This window comes from Scatophagus argus, chromosome 23 (genome assembly GCF_020382885.2).
Source record: "Scatophagus argus isolate fScaArg1 chromosome 23, fScaArg1.pri, whole genome shotgun sequence".
In the NCBI taxonomy this organism is placed as follows: Eukaryota; Metazoa; Chordata; class Actinopteri; family Scatophagidae; genus Scatophagus; species Scatophagus argus.
In genome coordinates this window covers 3229060-3249846 of record NC_058515.1, presented here as the reverse complement: position 1 = coordinate 3249846, position 20787 = coordinate 3229060, and the positions used below count along the sequence as shown (strand labels likewise).

Below are 20787 nucleotides of genomic sequence, written 5' to 3'. Positions count from 1 at the left end.
TCTCCCCTTTTCTCTGTATTTCCTTTACTTTATTTCCTTTGCTCTCTTTTTGCCACCCTATACATGCATTAGTATGACAGGTTAACAGCATTTATTGATTCCTCGGCTTATGCACGTCATTTCCATTTGCAGCTGTTTAGTGTTTCTCAAAGTCCTACTTCTGTCTGTCTGTCTATTGCTGCCTCTTACCCCCTCTCTCATCTTTTTCTTCAGCATACGTGTAATCTGTATCAATCAATTAGGTGTCAGATGGGCAGGGGAGCCTCATGTAGCCTTCTCTGGTCGATTGGCTCTGGTGAGCCTCTGTAGACATTATCAGAGCACGACCTCGTCCCCGGTGCTCAGTACTGCATTGGATTTATTGCTATCGGTATTCTCTTCCCAGCCCACAGCTACATGCGCATGTCTTCACAGTCAAAGTGTGACTGAGCACACAAATGAGGACTAGCATCATGTGTCATAGTGGAGAGGAGGTATGAGGGAATGTTCTCAGTGTTATTGTCAATGACAAATTTATGAGCTAAGCTTTTTAGGGTATTCATTGGGGTACAAATCCTTAAATTTATTTTTTTTCTTTCTTTAACGTGATGTCAAACTTTAGTTGTCTGTTTGTATTGTTTATCTTTAAAATCTATTCAGTTATGGTCTTAACCGAAACACCAGATTGTCAAAGAACGCAATTGAGGAGCATGTCAGAAAATCAGTTTTTTTCTTACAATACTAACAATAATGCCAGTTAACAATGGAAAATAACTTAATCTTAGCCCCCCAAAAAGCTATAATAGCTATAACATAATAAAAATATATATAGCAAAGGAAATGAGTGAATGTGTGCTGTAATATAAATAGCCTTGCCAAGTAGTAAAATATGTATAGCCATCCAAATATGAATATCAAAGGTGCTTGTATTCTGAAACACTGTGATGGCAAACATGCATAAAACACATGAAAAGAATGATCATAATTATTACTTATTGTGTTGCTAGATTTATTTGTGATTTAGTTTTTTTTATTTCTGAGCCAGTGTTTCCATGCTTTTGACCAAGAGCACCAGGGGTGTCTTTGGTGTCTAAATTGTGTCTGAAAAAACCTTCACTCAGCTCGGATCATAAGCATTTATGTGTTGCTGTGGAGTTTAAGTCATTGTTGGTTAGTATTAGGGTAATCGTCATTCCTATCTCTGTTTCAGCAATTTATTGGAGATAAACACTTAGTAACAACACAAAAGCAGTTTCTTCATCTAAAATGGCAGCTCAACATAGTGTCCTCTTCATATTTCTTTCTTTTTTTTTTTTTTTTTTTTGAATTTTCTTGCCTTCTCCTTCGTCTAGCTTGGATAATTGGATTGCACCTCTCACATCTTGAGTTGCTAAGCTGTTTAAATTGACATAATTAACATAAAAATGTCCTCTGGCTCTTTCTCGATTTATGGCTGTCAGAAGATATTGGTCTGCAAGAAAAATTGTCTGTTTGGCCTGTGAAAAGGAAAGGCTATATTTCCATTCAAACTCAGAGTTCGAGCTCAGGCCAGGATGTTGTTCTGCACTGTACTGGCCTCCCTGTCAGTATTCTGTGTTTGTTCTCATGCAAGTTTGACAGTCAAGCACAAAATACATGGTTAGTGAAGAAGCAGCTAAGCTAAAACAAGATGGAGAAGTTCTTTAGTTGGTTGTATTTGCTGTTCTTTTTTTTTCTCTTGGCAGTATGCTGTAGCAGTTAGTAATGCACGCCTACACAGCACTGCTGTTTCTCATTCGGTTTGTGTTGTTTTTAGTAGCACACTTCCAGCAATTTCATTATCAGCTACAAGACAGCACACATACATTAGAACGCCGCTCTTGTGTGGGGAGTCAATTTCAATCGCCATCATAAATACTACCATTGCAGCCTGACATATCAAGTCCTTGTCTGAAATACCAGCTCTCCATGTATTGTCAACCAAGTGGCACAGCTTATTACCAGCACTAATACCCCACTCAGTGATAAGAGCCCACTTGCTTCAGAGCCTTTTCGGTAGACATTTTCTCAACTGGGTGTCACTGACACAACATGACACCATAGAAACTCATATGCACACAGTAGCTCTACCTTGGTCAAACCTCACAAATGCTTCAAAAGCCTCTTGAAGCCTTCCTTCTGCTTGTGCGCAGTATGCTAAGCAATTCTTACTGTTTTCTAGAATTGAAGGCACCTATCATCCATTAAGCTATCACTGTGGCCCTGAACCCACCCCTGGGTTTTAGCGTATCAGGTCTGTGAGATTCAAGGCTCAGGCCTTATCTGCTGCTTTCTTCCCACAATGTCATTATTATGCTACATCTGTCTGGATGAGCTCCTGCAGGGCCATGCTGCACTCCCTTTCTGGCACGCACCCACCCATCTATGAAACTACACATGCACCACAGTAGTTAGAGTGACTGTAGAAGATGTATCAGAGGGCAATTTCATATTTCATATGGACTGGAATGAATATATATTGTACTTACATGTTGCATGTATGCCACATATGATATTTAAATGGAGCTTGGCTAGCATGTGTGTAGGTGGAATCATCTTGGTTGAGTTATTGTCTCCTCACGTCCCTTAAGCGATCGGTAACCAATATCATTATTCAGGGAGAATGAAGGGGCCACAGCCCAGGACCCACTATTTGCCATTGATAATAGATCTTCACTGTCACCATCATCCACTGTGATGGATGAAGAGCTGTCTGGTTTGGAAGCCCCCCACCCCCCGTCTGTCCGAGACAACGACCAATTGCAGTCTCCTGTATGTAAAACATTACTGTCCATTCAGTTGCTACAGTCTCACCCAAATTGCTCTAATTACAGCAGTAATTAATAACTGCAGGGTCTTGACCGCTGGACTGTGGCAGTTCACTGGGCTTTCTCAGCTGGTCTTGCATCGGCTTCTCACGTAGGTCCATGGGGAATGCAATACCTTGACAAGTCTCGTCTTGAATTTTATATGCCTCTGTGAGTCTGTACCTCATTATGTTGTGTAGATGTGTTGCATTTAAAGTGCTTCCTTTCTACCTTATTAGATATTAAAAGTGCATGCATGAATACACTAGAACTGCAAGTCAAGGGAGATTTCACTGAGATGTGAACAGCCTCCATCATTCCAAATATAAACCAATAAGCTTTGGCCAGGGTTTGTTTATATGTGTGATCATCACTCTTTCGCACCAGTGGCCTGACTGCGGTTTTGTTGGTGTGTCTGGCTTCGTTCATTGCTCATCTATCAACATATCTGTGCTTGTGAATATACACACATCTATGCACACTTTTCCATGACTCTGGATTGGTGACAGAGAAAGGAAATGTTTGCTGTGAGAGGTAATCCATACCTGAACACCCCACTGCATAGGGCTAAAGGGATTAAAAGCTAATTTTGATTCAGGCTGTCTTTGATGTTTTAGATGGAGAGGTTCCAAGAGATTTTAGTTCTGGGTGGATCACTTTGTCCTTGGCACTGGACAGAATGCATCCACTGGGGTTTTCAGGAGTGGGTCTGGTGTATATGTGTGCATTTGCATGTGCAAAAGCTCCCAAGTTTGAAACATCGTCCACAGTGACTAAGGGCTACATCATCAGCATTATTCTCCTCTTTCCCTGTCTCTCATAATTGGCCACCTAGGAAACTGAAGAAAAAAAGAAATGTGAGAAAGAAGGCAGAAAATAGAGGTTTGACCTTTATCACCTCAAACCATCAAATCATTTAAATTCAGATAAGACCATGATTACAACTCCTCGCACTTTACCTGGACCTTATCTCGGCTTTACTTGTCTGTTGTGTGAGTTGCTTTTTGCACATCACACAAATGTGTCTCTTTTATGTTCAAACATGCAACCCGGCCATCAAAGGAAAACACATCCATTATTGTCTCTCAAGCAAGGATTTGTTCACAGAGAAGCTGCTACTGTAAACAGAAGAACATAATATTGCTTTGCTGAGGTAAAGCACCCAGAATATTGTTGTTCATATTCATATTCAAAATATGAATTGCATCAACAAAATGAACACTGCAAACTGAAAATTGGAATAAAAGCAAAGAAAACAGTGGGACTAACTTGCATAAAAGTCTAACCTGATGTGCAATATATGGTTGCAATAAATTATAGTCAGTTATAGCTGTTATAGCTTTGTCCATGTTAAATTATGCTCTGAAATAACCTGCAGCCACACAGTCTATGCCCGACTTGCACTGTGCACTGGCACCTGACTGTTGATCTTAATTACAGGGTTGCTGTTGATGCACAAGCCCCTCCTCTTCCAGTGGTCTTTGGTAATCATGGCAACTCACCTCTTGCTGCCCTGAAAATAATTGGACTGATATTGTATATTCACATATTTCTGACCTCCTTGTATGAATTCAATTCCCTTTTGTCATCTCTGGCATTGAATTCTTTACCTTTTTAACTTGATAGTATAATTACCATACTAAGTAATGTCAATGTCAGTGTTGTTTCTGAAGTGCTCTATTTTCTTTCCATTGTCATCTTTGTTCTCCTGGTGGCATTATCCGTCTGTCTCATCATCTACCTTCATTACATTTATTCTGTGCATTTTATTGTCCATCAAATCTTTTATATTGTCTCTTCTTTTGGGGCCATGTTTTCTACTTTTACTGGTCCACGTACTTTGGGAAAACAGTCGATGTTTGTAGTCCTCTGTGCATTGCTGTTTGCTCAGCTTGACCGCACTTGCATACCAATGAGATCAGCTGCTGGCTACCAATCCATCCGCCCTATTCTGAACATGCAGCTCCACCTGCCTTCTGAGTCCTGAGGTCCAAGCATCATCACTGCTCCGCCCAGTGCTTGGCCCTCTTGTCTCAAGTTCTGTCCCTCCCTTTCACCATTGGCCTGTATCACTGTTACTGTCCTAATGGCAAGTTGCTGTGTTTGATAATTATCACTTTATCTCAGGGTTGCAGGAGGAGGTCAGGTGCAATGTGTGTGTGTGTGGCGATGTGGAGGGGAAGAGCTGTTGAGCGCTTTCCTTTGAGAGTCAAGTCACAACCCTTCTCTTTCAGAATACACCATTAGTATTCATCATTCTCCTTCCACACTAAGTCCAAGGCGCACAACCACATGCATGGACACGCGCTTTGTGATGAGAAACAAAAAGGACGCTTCAGGTGTTCTGGCTAGTTAAGATAAGCTTGGTGGTTTGACATTTTCTGTCCTGCCGCCACACCCCCCACCCCGCCAATGCTTTTTACACCTGAGGGTTTTTGCTGCTGTGAAAGGAGATGTATACAAGCTCACTGTGGCAGGCTACACTCTTCCAAAAAAGCTCACAAGACCAGAGTGAGTGCATCATCAATTTCAGTCAGTTCAGAGATTTTTTTTTCGAGACCACCCGATGTGGAAGTTGAGTTTAACAGCTTTTCTTGGTCTCTTGCTTGGTACTTGGTTTCAGGTCGGTGCAGTTGGAATCCAAATTCCCATTGTCCGATACTAAAAACACAATTCAGCAGTACCTTCAGAGTTTACAGTGCCAGTTTGCGTTTGGGTATGTGTTTGCATATAATTGTTTCGTTGATAGCTGTTTTTCCTGTGTGAGTGTATGTACTCCTCTGACCCCTCTAGGCCAGTTCTGAAGTGGGCCCTGTACAGTTTACTACTGTAGAATGGCAGCCTCTGTTTCTTTTAGAAATGTCAAGTCAGCACACCAACAGGCTACCAGCCTGCTGTCAGGTGACCATTCAGAGGACACAAAAGCATATATAACAGAATGTGTGTGTGTGTGTGTGTGAAAACTGCCAATTCTTAAAAATTGTCGCAGGAACTTAAAGAGATTTTTGGCTGGAACCTCCAGTTTATTCATTTATTTACTTGTTTATTAGCAAAACCTAAATGGAAAATTGAGAATTATTATATTTATTTGACATAACATTTAACTGTAAAAGATTTATCTGTTAATACTCTAAAACTGACTGTTTCAGATACTGTGCTTACTGCAGAAATAACAATAGAGATAAACAAGTATAATCACATGCATGAGTCTTGCACTGATTTTGCGTGAAATGTGTTGCTTTCAAATTTGAAATCTCCAGTTCTTTATTTGCTTTGTTATATAAACAAGTAATCATTGTCATTTGCTTAAGGGTATCTTCAGTTCCACCTGCTGCTATTAGCGTGACACAGAGCAGAGCAAAACACTGTTTTTGTTGGGATGAAACAAAATTCAGAACAGTGTTTCATACACCAGTAAAGCTCATCACCTCTGCAGTCTTCCTGCATGCAGGTAGTTAGCTATAGTGAGCACATCTTCCCTGCTGGCAAATGAAATTGATTTGCTGTGTCTTACTCTTGTATGTTTGGGCAACGACAAGAAAAAAGGTGTCATACATGTCCGCGGGGACCAGATGAACCCCTTCCAGCGCACGCAGCCATTCATAGCTTTTCTATTCAAACGAAAGATCGAGTTAGGTGGGGAAAGATAGCACTTTTCCTGGCTGCGGTGCTGAGTTTCTTCCTTTGCTTCTGATTTGATTAATGCCACTCGAAAGCCACAAACCAATCTATAAGTCACTAACTAACAGATATTAATGGGAGTGGAATTCAAGCTCTTATTATTTGCAAGTTACCTGATCGTCTCAGCGTCTTTTCATTGCTGATGTCAGTCACCACGGCCACACACAGAATAATAACACAGAACATGTTCAAGCTGTGTTATTTGCACACTTGTCCTGAATAATTGTCCTGACATTGTACCTTGCTTCCATGTGTTATATTCTGAAATTGCTTTTTTTTTTGTCCCTAAAAGCTAAATTGCAGCCTCCATCATCAGCAGCAGGTGCAGTTAAATCACAGTTTAAACAATAAAATGTTTCCCCCTTGTGATTTAGCTGTCTGAAAATTTGTCAAAAGTTGATGTTTTGCTCACAGGAAATGACATGGTTACCCTGTAGTGTGTGGCAGTGGATGTTCTCTCATTCACACCCACCTTCCCTGCCACAGCACATGAAAGCACCGCAGGCACATCAGTGGGAGTGCATCGCGGCATGAGCAACGCCTTGGCTTTGTAGACGGCAGAGACGAGGAGCCCAGATTTTCAGAGAGTGTGCTGATGTAAGCCTGCTTTAATTATTTAGCCATCAGATATTAAAGTGGTGCAACTTGGGTGCAGCGCCAAGGATTTGAGTCTCTACTGGGAGTGCTCACCATTAATAAACAAAGTGGCTTGTATTATGCATTACTGATGCTTTGAAAAACCGCCACCTCTGCCACTCTACCCAACCCCAAAGAGTTTTAGGAAACCGAGGATAACGCTTTCATCACTTCATGTGAATGCAACCCCAGACCCCCTATCCAGCAGCAAACACTTCCCACCTACAACTTCAATTTTTAAGAGGCCTTTAACTTTGGTTTACTGTCAATATTTACAAAACATTATACTGCTAATTTTGTAAAATATACAATTATATGGTCACTAGCACCGTCAGATCAAATATGCAATGTAGTATATCTATGAAAAGTCTGCAATGTAAAAAGTCATATTATGACTTTACATGGGACTCAGGTTAACTGCATAGATTTGAATATTGTGCTGTGTTAGCTGAATACCTGTTGCAGTTTAAAGGGCATATAAAAGGAAAATGACACATTAAAGTAATTGCAGTAACCCTGACATACCAAACTGCAGGAGATGATTTAGAAATTTATTATTTATTTATTATGACTCATTTTCACTGTATAGAAATTTACCTTAATAATTCTTAAGAGTTCTTGATGCATGTTTAAAAATTCTGACACTATCATATGTTGTTATCCTATGGTATTTCTGACAAAAATCAATCCACATAAAAAAATCTTAATCTTTGTCTGCTCGATACCGTAATGATGTTCTTTTCCCCCACCTATGGTGAGGAATATATGGGTCATTAAACATTAATCTATAGATCTTGTTTTGCTTAGCTGGTCTCCCGTTTAGCTCCATTCTGCATTTCATTGTACTGAAATAGAAAAACAACAAGTTTCCACACTTGTATTGCCTTCAAATATTTAAATGTAATTTCCTTTCTTGAAAGCACTCATAGTGAGCAGGATGTCAACAGGGGTTTCCTTGTCAGCTTTTGTTTATTCCATCTGGTTGACAGGGGAAGCGACCCATGGGAACGGGCAGTGTATTGGCTACGCTTGTTTTATGCTCGTGATTTATTTTTACTGCAGTCTTTTGGGACCACAGATTTCTTGGTTTAATTATTCCTTGTAGCTGCACTGCATTGTTGTGGAGGTTCAAATGAATGAGGCAAAATATGATATACTGCTTCAGTGGAGACATGCATTTTCACTTTTTGAAAATAATATGTTGCTACGTAAAAATAAAGATTTATTAAAGGAGCCTGACAGACAGCAACCTCCCGCTGTGTTAGTGCATACACCATATCACATAAATACAAATGTACACACATGCACACACCCACACATGTTCTATCAGCAAGCAACTTTGTGGAGTTCTAGTGAACTTCAAAGATCTCAGCATCTTTTTCTGACACATCTGTGTCAGGGCTCTGATGACTGACAGGCGTGGCATCCATAAACATCATTCCCTCCTGCCACTACTCCTAATGTGCCCACAAGTCATCCTTGCATGCAGTTTCCACGTTGGAGTAAGAAAAAGGCAGCGATATCTCATGGAAAGCATAGACATTAATAGGGTAGGGAAAGGAAGGAGAGCTTGCACAGCAGGGGAAGCAGAGAAAGGTTGGAGAGAGAGTAAGAACTACAGAGAGCGATAGTGTCTCAGTATGGTGTGTGTTTGAAGCACTAACTCATCTTCTTGCACACAGAGAGCCTTGACACACTTAAATCTCCTCCCTGGGGCCTTTGGGGGGCTGTAGAGATGAACCAAGGCACTACTGGAGCAGAACCAAAGATAGGCGAACATCCTCTACTTTCCACTCTGCTCCGCTCTACTCTGCGGTTCTGCCATCTTATCCCAGCCCATCAGTCATTTCACTCCAGAAATAGGTTATTCAGAAGTGTGCCCAGGTGATGGTCCCATTTGGGGCTAACCAAAGCCATGCTCAGCTTCACAGTTCTGGGCCAAGGAGCTCAAGACCCCGTGCTCTTCTGCCCATGTCACTATCGAAATGTGCATTGACATTTTTCCTTTTCATTACTTACCACTCTATTACACACATGTGATGGACAAGAAAAAAGCCTTCGATACTACAAAAGTACTGACTGCACCATTTGTCGGATAGATTACTCCATATGTGTTGCATTAATGGCAGGTTGATTTCCATAATCAGAAAGCTATAGAACATCTTATGGTTGTAGCTTCTTGTGCATGTACACCTATCTTATTGTTGGATCTGACATTCATATCAGGTGTGGACCAGGCACATCCTGTTCATTCATGGGATGGAGAAATAACGTAGGTCAATATCTGCTCAGTGAGAGTCAAGTGAAACTGAAGTGGCTGTAAACTAGATTGATTGCAGTGGAGAACAGCGCAGGCAGAGCATTCCTAATGGTAGTGTTGCAGTGAAGGCCTATCCAGCATCATCCTGTACTTACAGGGAGAGTGGAGTCTATAATCTGTCTGCAATGATAACTGTAATGTGGGGGCCTTTATCTGCCAAGGGGGAAACCAAGAGGCTTATCTCATGGCCTGTATGTAAGGCAAATCACTCAGTCGCCCATTCTCTACAAGCTTCACCCTATCCAGCTCCCCCTCTTCTTCTCCTTCGTCATTCTAGCTAATGTTTCCTCATCGGGCAGATTATTGACCGCCAATGGCAGGGTACGTGGGCAGGCTAAGAGGCTCAGTCTGGCAGAGAATTTGAAAGTGGATTGTTTTCCCCAGTATCTCCCATTTTTAAACTGCAGAGCCAAGTGTAGAATGTCTCCCTGAAAGATGTAATGGGGAGAAACATGACATTTCATCTGCTTATTTATTCATGCTGAGTACTAAATGACCCCATAGCTAAATAAATTGAAACTTAACATTTCTCCTCAGTGCTGAGAATTCATGTTGAATTTGATTCCCCAAAGTAATTTCGGCTTCTTCAAATCTTTTCAATGAAACTTGGTTAGCTTGTGTCCTGAAACTTTGGAGGGCCCCTCAGTTAGTGCAGAGCGATCTTACTGCATATTCATCAGTCAGGCTAATGGCTGTCCATTGCATGAGCAGTCCTGCCCTTCAGCTCAGCTAGAAGGCTAAATTTACCCACAAACTGTGTTAGATTACAACTAACTGTCGTCATGAAACTCAATCCTAAAGGGACTAAGTATTATTTCACTATTCGTGGGCCTTGCATTGAGTAGGTTGTATTTTTAGTCATGTTGGCTCCTGTAATGATTGGATTACATGGCCTGCTTGCTCTATAGTTAACAAAATAAACACCCTGGCATCATGTCAAGGACATAAATTACAACAAGATTAATTTGTGGAAGCAGCAAAAGTCATTTGGCATTTGAGGATTTATGCCGATGAGATGCTGAGTGGCCAGACATATCTAGCTCAGGGTAGATGGATGGTTGGCATGAAGCTAATTAAGACTACATCCTGGCACTGCCAAACAAATGCCCTCCACCTGGATACCATTGCTCAGATGCTGATGAGCAGGCTTGACCTTCTGCTGTCCACTTGTCTCCCTGTTTATTTCTGTCTGCATTTTAAACCTTTCCCACACAGAAGCCTTGATCTGTTTGCCAGTGAATTAGTCTCGTTTTTAAGTCCCCCCCCCCCCTCGAATGCTATTCAGCTCACCATCATTCTTATTCTTGATTAACATTCATTATTATTTAAATTTACAGTTTCTTTCCCCAGATAAAGAGAGTGTGTTTGCAACAAGTAGTCAGAATGATATGTAGCCATCTTGGAAGCTTGGCTTTATGCAGAGGCTGAGTTCCCAGCACTGCACTTGACTTGAATCATTTCCCCTGGTGAGAGAGTGTACTCCCTACCTGTCAGTCATCCATCTTGCTTTGTCAGTTTCCTGTCTCCATTCATAGCCCCCATCCTCTTTTCTGGATCTCCGGGTGTGGTCTCTCATACAGTGCAAAGAAACATAAAACTTTCCAGATATTTCATTAACAGGTAGGCACAATTGTCCATAAGCTGTACTTTGGGGACCAAAAGGTCAGAAGTACTGAAGAGTAGTATCATCATCATTAAGATGATGTAAGGCTCTACTCTTTATATAGTAGATCATGAATGCATTGTTGTAAATCTTCAACGGGAACATTAAAAACTTTTGGTCTCACTCTGATTCTGATTGAATATTTCTTCCTGTTCTTACAAGATGACCTCCACCTCCCTCCCCATAACCCGGTGTATTGATTTTAGAGATAATTCCTACCCTGTCACATACTCAGAAGATGTGGGATTCCATCACTGTTTTTACTCTGAGATGTCAATTATTCAGTTGAAAGTATGTAGATGAATCACAAGTTATGATGTGGGGAGCCTGTAAATGTACTGTAGTCTGTCAGTTTAATATGACTCATTCCATTTGTGCAAATGTAACTATTGCTCCAACACACATAAAAAAAACACTTACTAATCATGTCAGCTCCCACAAATAGCTTTGCAAATGCTATTTAATGTGAGTGATTTTTTGTTAAAATATTAACCTGAGTGTTTTTATTACATTTAAAAATACTATACCTTTTTAATTAAGTTATTGTGTGACTAATCCTCCACCAATTAAATTAATTATTTCATGATGTAAACTTAACTGGCACAAGTGGTGTTCTGTGGTGGAAAAGCTCAGAAGCAATTACACCACCAAGGCATGCTGGGTAATAAAATGAGAGCGCTGATATGCTGTTTACATGTTTATGCTGCTTTATGGCTCACATACAGTTTCATTAGTTCCTAGCAGTAATCATGGAAGTTGATTTTGGTTAGTTCATGCTATAATCAAAGTATTGTCCATGTGAGTCAATTGGTGCTGATGGCACCTACAGCAATACATGCTATGGGTACACTGTATGTTGTGTGTGTGCGTGCATGTGACACACAAGGCCAGATAGATGGAAGGACAGGAGCAGGGAGAAGGGGAGAGGATTGATGAATGCAGGCACAGTGGGCGAGCAGGTGAGAGATGGAGAGCGTTATTTTTCTCCCTCCCTCTTTTCTCTCAGTGCCGGGAGGTGACCTCTAGCTCAGCGATATGAAGAGAATGTCACGCAACATTACCCCTCCCCTCGCCCCAGACGCAGATGAAGTTTTATTTTTTGTGCCATGCTGTAGTGAGAAAACAATTCTTTTCCTCCTTGATTAATGTCTGCTATGTAGGCAGGCAGTATACAAGAAGGCAGTGAAGAAAGGATTGGTATCCTTTTATATGTATTCTTTTTTATCTTTCATTTGCCACATGTATTAGTCAGAGTGTTGACAGGCGCAGCAGAGAACCGGAGTGGCCAGGGTTTCCTCCCTCAGGGTGTCACCTATCCTTTCCCACTGGCTAGCTGCACTGTCTCTGGAAGGGACTGCTATCCCACACTGGAACGTTTCAAACCTTGCATGGGAAAGCATTGTATTGTATTTTTAAGAAACAAGGTTATCTGTCAAGATGTCACCAATGGACGTGCACATTGATATGGAACTTCTCCAAATAGTGTACTGGAGACACGTCAGGATGTTTGATTACCTGGAAAATGTAACTGTTCCTGGATTGCAGAGCAGTATGCATCCATGAGTGCCCCCTTACAGCTCAACCACTGTTTACTCTCTGTAATTATCCGGCCTGACCATCAAATAACAATGCTGGCTTTCCATTTTAGAGCCTTTCACTTTTTACCTCTAACACCATTAAGTCAGTCTGCTTGGCAGCCAAAGGCTTTTTCTTGTCTGTACAGAGTAAGAGTGAAGCTCATCCTCTAAATCCCACATTCATGCTTTTCAATCAGCAACAAGGCGTGGATGGTGTATAATGGTAGCAAATGTCAGATATGACAGAAGGTCCCTTTAGTGGGGAGCTGACAGGAGCTTGTCAAGACTGACATGTGAATAGCAAGGTGACGTGAGACTGGACAGTGGATGTGGGACAGACAGGCTGTAAACTGGCTGAACAAGGACCTGATGTTTGTTATTTTACATTTTCTTTGTCGGTGCCTGTGAGATTCTCCAGGGAGTAAACATGTCGAGAATTTCGCATAAAAATTGCATCGGATATAATGTATTAGCACTGTGGAAGATGCTGGGAGGGGAAGAAAAAGCAAGTAGCTGCAGTGCGTGGGTAAGCGCGCATCGGTGTCGGTGCGCGTGTTAGTACAATTTGTGAAATGGAATCTGTTGCCAACCTCATTAGAAAGTCATGCACAGCATATTACATTGTTTATGTTTAGAAGGGCTTTGCTCAGTGTCATCTCAATACCTTTTGATGAGTGGAAACTGACAGAAGGTTCCTCACACTGCACAGAGTAGGAGGAATGAATGCAGTTATGTATAATGCACGTGTATGTGTATGCATGTGCATGTAGGCAGTGTGTGTGTGTGTGTGTGTGTGTGTGTGTGGCAGAAGAGCTGACATTCAAGCATTTAGAAAGGTGACTATTACTCTGAACAGCTGAAGCAGAGGTTTGATTGGCAGTAGAATATCCACTTCACTCTGTCTGTGTCTCATTGCTACTTGATTATGAATTAAGCTCTGCATGCTTGTGAACAGATACCTTGTTACAGGTGTGACAAGAGAAAGCTGATAATCTTTTACTCATATTTGCTCAAGATTCAAGGGCGTCTTATACAATGAATACAAGGGATGATTGTATTAGAGAATCATCGCACTTGGAAGGTTTCTCTTTTTTCATCACATGGTCAAACTACCATAGAAAACAAAATATTGTACCCACTATAGCACTACATGTAAATACTGTTTATGCATGGAGTCAAAAGCATATGTGTTTACATGGAAGGATTTTATCCTGTGAGATTATATGAAATTCTGAGATGGCTCAATTTGCTTAATGAGTAATTTGTGTATATAGTAATATACTTACTCATTAAGTGTATATACTCAAATTTGTACTTGAAGTATATACACTTACGTACTCTTTCTTAATTAGATTAAAAAGAAATGCAGGACTTTTTACGTTTACATTTGCAGCCCACCTCCACATTTTGGGTTCTTCTTGCACGTTCAGTTGAATTTTGTATTTGCATGTAAATGCTTTGTGTAGATGCACTATATAGACAAAAGTGTCCAGACATATCTCTTTATGGGGCTGTTTTTCAGGGGTTGGGCTGCGCCTCTTACTTTCAGTGAAGGAAAATGCTAATGCTCCAGCACACCAAGACATTTTGGACAATGTTACAACAGTTTGGGAAAGGCCCTTTTCAATTCCAACATGACTGTGCCCCAGGGTGCAAAACAAGGTCCATAAAGACATGGTTGGATGAATTTGGTATAGGAGAACTTGACTGGCCCACACAGAGCCCTGACCTCAACCCCGTGCAACACCTTTGGGATGAACTGAAATGGAGAACCATGCAAGCCAGACCTTTTTGTCCACCATCGTTGCCTGATCTTTCTGCTCTGCAACATTCTAAAAAAGACTCAGTACGAGCAAATACAATCCACAGAGGCTTTGCATTGCATATTAAATCCATAGTGAAGACAAGAGGAAACGTAGCAGTACTGAAGTTTAAAAGCAAAAAGCTTGGAAAACAACAGAGTTTAGAAAGGATGAATCTCGTTTTATGGACCTCTGGCTGTTTCAGGAAAGAAAAAGGCAGCAATTTGATTCACTTTTAACAGTGTGTTAGTGAAAACATAGAAATGCATCTTGAATAATCACTGCTGCACCACCACCCCTGCTGGTGAGCTGCATCATAAGGGTTATCTCAGAGGCCCCAATTAAAAACTTCCCCTGATTCCAGAACATTATTGTGTTCAGAAAACTTCATTCTGCTTACCTTCACTTTCCTCACCTCAGTGGTCTCTTCTCTTCTGTCTCTGACAAGAAAATGACAAACAACTTTGTGTTCTGCACTCCGTTGAATTATGGAAATGATTTGAAAGGCAACAGAATGAACGGAATGATAAATAGATATGAAGGAAAAAGAAGAAAACTAGGTTGTTTAGAAAGACCAGTGGCTATTACAGCTCTGTAAGGCCGGAATCAATAATAAAAATAACAACGCATTGCTAAGAGATAAATATATTTCATGGACAAAATATCAAAATTGTTAAAATCCCAATTGCAGAAATACTTGAGTGTGATCCTTACTATCTAACCAACCTCCGTACCAAAACATGTCAAAAGATGCAGTGGCTACAGCGTGGGAGATATGGTAGTTTTGTTTTTCATTTCAATTGTTCATTTTCTCTACTAGTGCCCAGAATATTAGAAGAAGAATGAAAAAAAGATGAGATGTCCATCTTTGTCTATGTGTCACATTTTGATCTAAGGTTAATAGATAGGCCCGGTTTGATGTCTTTCTTCATGAAACTCACAACCTGCACAGCTGTAGTGACTGTACACATCCCCACTGTATCCACACCGTAGCACCTTCAAGGGTTCCTCTCCACATACCGTAATCTCTTGATGCTTTCAGGTTGACTGCAGTCTTTATTGATCCTTTCTCCCCTCCTGACTCTCCCTGTTACACCCCCCAAACAGCTCTACAGCATTTCCCCATCGCCGATGTGGAGCTGGGAGGCTTTGGGGGCTGCGGCTGGAGCAGCTGTCACTGGCACAGTGGACGCTCTTAATTGGCTCCCCTGGGGCAGTCCCCTTGGTGGAGCAGAGGAGGGCAATAACTGTGGAGGCATGCCGAAGAGAGCAAGAGCCCATACAGGCCTAGTTTAAAACCAACTGAACAAGCCTCTAGGCTGCATTAATGCGCCTTTATTCTTCTGTTTACAATTGGGGAAAAGACTATTTTATCGATTAAGGCAATGTAACTAATCATCTTATGATGTTCACAGCTACTGAGAAGCATAGTCAGTTTCTGACAACAAAAGATAACTTTGCTGTTGTTTTTACAACAGTTTCGAATGCACTGAATTGAGTGACGTAACATCCAGACCAATATTGTCGACAAACAACAAAAGGCATTTTGAAGATGTCGGTTCCTCAACTGCATTATGTGTTTGGAGTGGTGAATTGTGGTTGCTTTTGCTTATTTTCTAGCACCTCCTAACGTGTCTGTTATTTCAGAAATTCCTGAAATCCTTAGTCATGAATAAGCTGTTTGAGAAGTCTTGTATGTAATTGTTCTAACTAAAAGCCATGGTGGACGTTTTGTTGTCAGATATACCAGGTCACTCAAACAGGGATCTCCCAGCTCCCGATTCCTGTAATTGGTGTAGAAATTGCTGTATCTCTACATCATTTCTGAGGTTCTGCACATCGTCAGTTACTCTTTGCATTTCCCTTTGTCTCCATCTCCTCCGTCTCACTTTATCTTTTACCTTAATATAACTACATCTGCCTATGGCTTCGTCTTTTATTTTTCCAATCTTGCTGGCTTTGTGCAGCTTAGTGCCAGGGAGGAAGGATGAGTTGGTGAACCAGACATCTGCTTCCTCCTGCCCTGCTCTCTCATTTTTATTCCTCAGCTCTATCATCCAGCATGCAGTCCTTCATGCCACATGTCCCTGATATGCTTAGATTCCCCCTCTCTGTATTTTTTCCTCCTCTCCCTCATTTCCTGCCTCCTCATTTATACTTTTACTTTTCTTTTAACCGCAATCTCTTACTACCCTCCCTCTATCTATTCTCTTTCTGTTTCTTTCTTTGTCTGCTTGTGCAAATGGGAGGCTTTATCTTTATTTTCTTGCCCCCTCATTACAGCTAATGCAATTCCAGTGCTTTTTTTTTTCTGTGCCGCTCATCCCCTGTAGTCCAGCCCACACTGATTAGGTGGCATTGTTGTGGAACTCCAAACAAATAAAAACAATTCTGTTTCTCCCACTATTACTTGAGACTCGAGCTGACAGAGGGATAGAAAGATGAAGGGATGGAAGAAGAATGAATAAAATCAGGGAGGTTTGAAGGGGATAACTTGAGTATCACAGAGCATAGCCAATCTCACTAATGGCTGTGTCACAGCATAACTCAGAGATTTTCTTTTTGGCAGGCGCAGTGTTTTTGCTTCCCCTTCTTGCTTTGTACAAATGTTTGTACAGTGAGTGTGAAGTCCGACACATATGCAAAAACTGTTTTTAATTGATATGACATGAGAGTCGATTTTAGCTCAGACAAATAGAATCAATGTAATACATACCAGAGCTGATAGCAGTCACATGAACACCACCTATACAGCAGACGGACATAAGAGCAATTCTAACAATAGAACAAACCCTGAGTGTATTAGATAATGATTAACATCCATTCATTGGTCTATTAAATGGTGCCCAATTAGTGTTGAGTAGCGCAGAAGAAGCAACTTTACTGTGTGATATTTTCATAGCCTCTGGTTCTCTGGCATTTTCAACTGATTTGTTAATTAAAGTTAGTTGGGGGTGAGGGGGGGGGGATTGACCTTTTAGCTCAATTTGTTTCCTAGCTACCACTGAATCGGGGATGTATTTCCCTCTTTTCCTGGTGAGTAACCGAGCGAGGAGAGAGGGCTGAGCCCTTGGGTATCCCGCAGTCTGAATTATACACTCATTGGGCTTTGCTGTTTGCACATGTACTGTACAAACACACATTCATATTCGCAGCACAGCAACAGAATTATGCATCCGTGTATGTTCTTGTTAGCAAACAGCGCACAAGCAGCAGGTTTGCACCTGCATTCAAAAACACAACAACACATAGCTGTCGTGGCAGCAACACAAATGCAGAACAACAACAGAACAGTGCACACAGTACACTGGTTTTAATATGCGACAACTGATAAACATGATTTTGGAGGATTTAAATTGGGTTGTCAGGGACACTGCATCACGTCAAACTCTTACCTGTAAGAAGCCATTGGTGGTTACATTCACCAACAAACCAGCAGTTTTACTTGTCTAAGCCAAAATATAAATTGTGAAGTTGCATGTATTTAATCTGTCGAAGTGAACATATTTTAAATGTTACATTCAGATTAGTGCTACATCCACCTCCCCCAGACTGCATCATTGCAATTAATTCAGAGTAAATTTTGAGGAAATTCGAAATAAACAGGCATTGATTAATGCGGCACTGCTTTGATTTTGTAATTTCGTTGATGGTGCATCTCTGCTCCGGTGCCTGGTCTTTGTCAGCGAATGGGTTCAGCTGCTCTGTACTTTAGCCTGTCAAGGACTGCTCAAAGCTGAGCTATGCTGGTTTACCTAGCTGGATAATGAGCTGTAGCAGCAGATCGTTTCAAATATAGGTTTTCATCTTCTACACTCTGATTATTGTTGAGCACTTTACTAGTTCCAGTTTAGTTTAGTTTATTTAAGTGATGGATACCTGGAGACATGCCTGAGTTTCTGAAAAGAAGGCAGGAAGTGAAGTAGACCGAAGAGACAGCTGTGGAGTGATAGAGGGTGTCAGACCATGGCCAGTCCAGCCACTTAGGGGGTTAGTTAGGCAGCTTACTGTGGGCTCTAACTGACTCAAATGAAGAGTGATAGTAGGCAAAGACTGAGAGGCACAATGACCACTGAGATTGATGAAAGGTGCTGTTGGGAGACATATGAGAGGGTGAAAAGGTCAAAGTTCGGGGCTCAGCATGAAAGGAAATTCATACTCTGTACATTGTGATCACAGAAATGAAGCTACTTTGAAGTGGTGACTCATGGACATAAGGCTTTTCGACTGTGAAGTCAGCATGGTGCTTGGTAGACTACTGGAAAAACTTTGGTGAACTGTTCCTTTGTCTTAGGAATGTCTCTAATTAATGGTAAGAAGAAATGGTCCTAAATAAAATATCAAGAAAGTTCAGTTTTCCCAAATAGATTGTCTTCTTCCAGATGTGGCCTTATGAATAAACTGGGATAGAGGGAGAAAAGGTCTCCAGTTATCAAAAATATATAAACAAGAGAGAGAGAAAGCTTGTTGTTCTACTGCCTCATATGCTCCTTCCCTAGAGACCACTCCCCATTTCAGAGAAGAGCAGCCTGAGTTTATAGCCCATGTGAAATACAATGGCAGAGAGGAGGAAGAAGAGAGCCAAAGAGAGGGCATTTTGGCATTGTTACAGTGTAACTGACAGAGAAAGATGGAGGAAATAACCAACTGGATGAATGGGTGTTGACGGTGAAAGCGAGTGGGCGCAGGCAGTAACCTTGAGGTTAGAGAAGCTTGGTTGTGACAGAGAAGAGAGAATGCCAAATTTATCTCTCATGGGAGAGGCAGCCAAGGCACACAAACAACTGTTGCAGTGCATCTGTGCAGTAACCAGCATAGCGGACTCTGATCTTGCTGGGCGGCTCCCAGTAGAACTGTATGAATGTCAGGGTGCTGCTGTAAAAGAACGTGCATGCTCAGTTGACTGTCCCTGCATAAATAAATGTGTAACAAGACTAAAGGTCTACAATCCTGCTAGCAGCTGTAAAAGGTTATTTGGTTAATTATACCCAACTCTATGCAAATATTTTGCCATTATTGGTGCCTGACCAGTCGTATAGCAAGAAGTGAAAGGGCCTGTGTCCACGTAGGGAAATAGTGGATATCTACTACTGAAATTTCTTCCTCAATACATTAATGTATGTCCTGATGGAAGAACTATAGGAGAAGTCAGGAGACTATCTGTATCAATAGTATGAAGAGTATGTGAGAGTATGAATATCAAACAATCTTAAGCTGCATTTCCACCAAGCAGTACGGCACAGTTCAGTATGGTATTACGGTACGGTATGCTATTATTTGTGTTTCCATTGTAACAGGTTTGGATATCCGGAAGCCTCATCTGTGGCAAGGTAAAAAAAAAAAAGAAAAAAAGAGCTATACAAAATAAAACGGTGTGTGAGTGAGAGCGAGTGTGACAACAATTGTAACAGACATAGAAACAAATTGAGAGAAAAATGCTTCCATCGACTTCCTTCCATGTCACGTTAATTAAACCAAGGTGTGTAATGATGCTATCTGCTCCCACACACTCATATGCAAATCTACCGTAGGAAAGTCGGCTCTCATTCTAACACGTGTTCACTCACCTAAAGCACGAATGCTCTTTCACGTCTGCCCCAAGAGAGCAAGATGGATCATCTCAGTCAAGACCTTAGACGTTTCTATTCATGCCACCTCTCTCCATAGAAGCTAATGGATTTTCCTGCAGCACATCTTTATTGTCTAATGCACAGTAATGTCTCAGATGTTTTATGAGCTCGACCTAGCAAGCAGACAGTGAAGAAAGTAACGCCAAGGCTGATCGATGGCTAGGTGGTTGATGGATACAACCATATGGAACAGAAAGGATGATGGGGGAGATGGGGAAAACGCAGAGCTGTGTTACACAAAGCTACATCAGATGCCTAATGCTGTTCTGCAGAGAGACAGCTGCGCTTAATGCATAGGACAAGAATTCTTGCATGTTGTCTGTGCAGAATTATAAATATGGATATGTGGAAATGGCTTGCATACTTGGATGTGTTTGGGCAGAAATGGTCCTGAGCTTTGTAGTAAAATCTAGTGTGGTCATTCATAGACATGGCGTATTTCTTCTGAACATTGTATTTGTTATATTCAAATGCATGTAGTGTTTTCTCTCCTCTGATTTGCACAGCTCAAAATCTCACTTTACATTGACATCAGCTAGTGACAATACAATATTGTTCAGTTGAAACTTTTGCTGGTGTCTGTATAGAACAGATAAAAGTTCTAGCTATTGAAAAGGTCTTACTTATAAACTGGTATGATTGAAATTTTGCACTCATAACACATCAGATCATGG

The 20787-nt window shown here is 41.2% G+C and overlaps 1 protein-coding gene across 14 annotated transcripts in view; it reads left to right on the top strand.

Annotated features, from left to right (window-relative positions):
* Positions 1 to 20787, top strand: part of nrxn2b (neurexin 2b) — a 584209-nt gene that overhangs the window by 399448 nt on the left and 163974 nt on the right. The window lies entirely within an intron of this gene.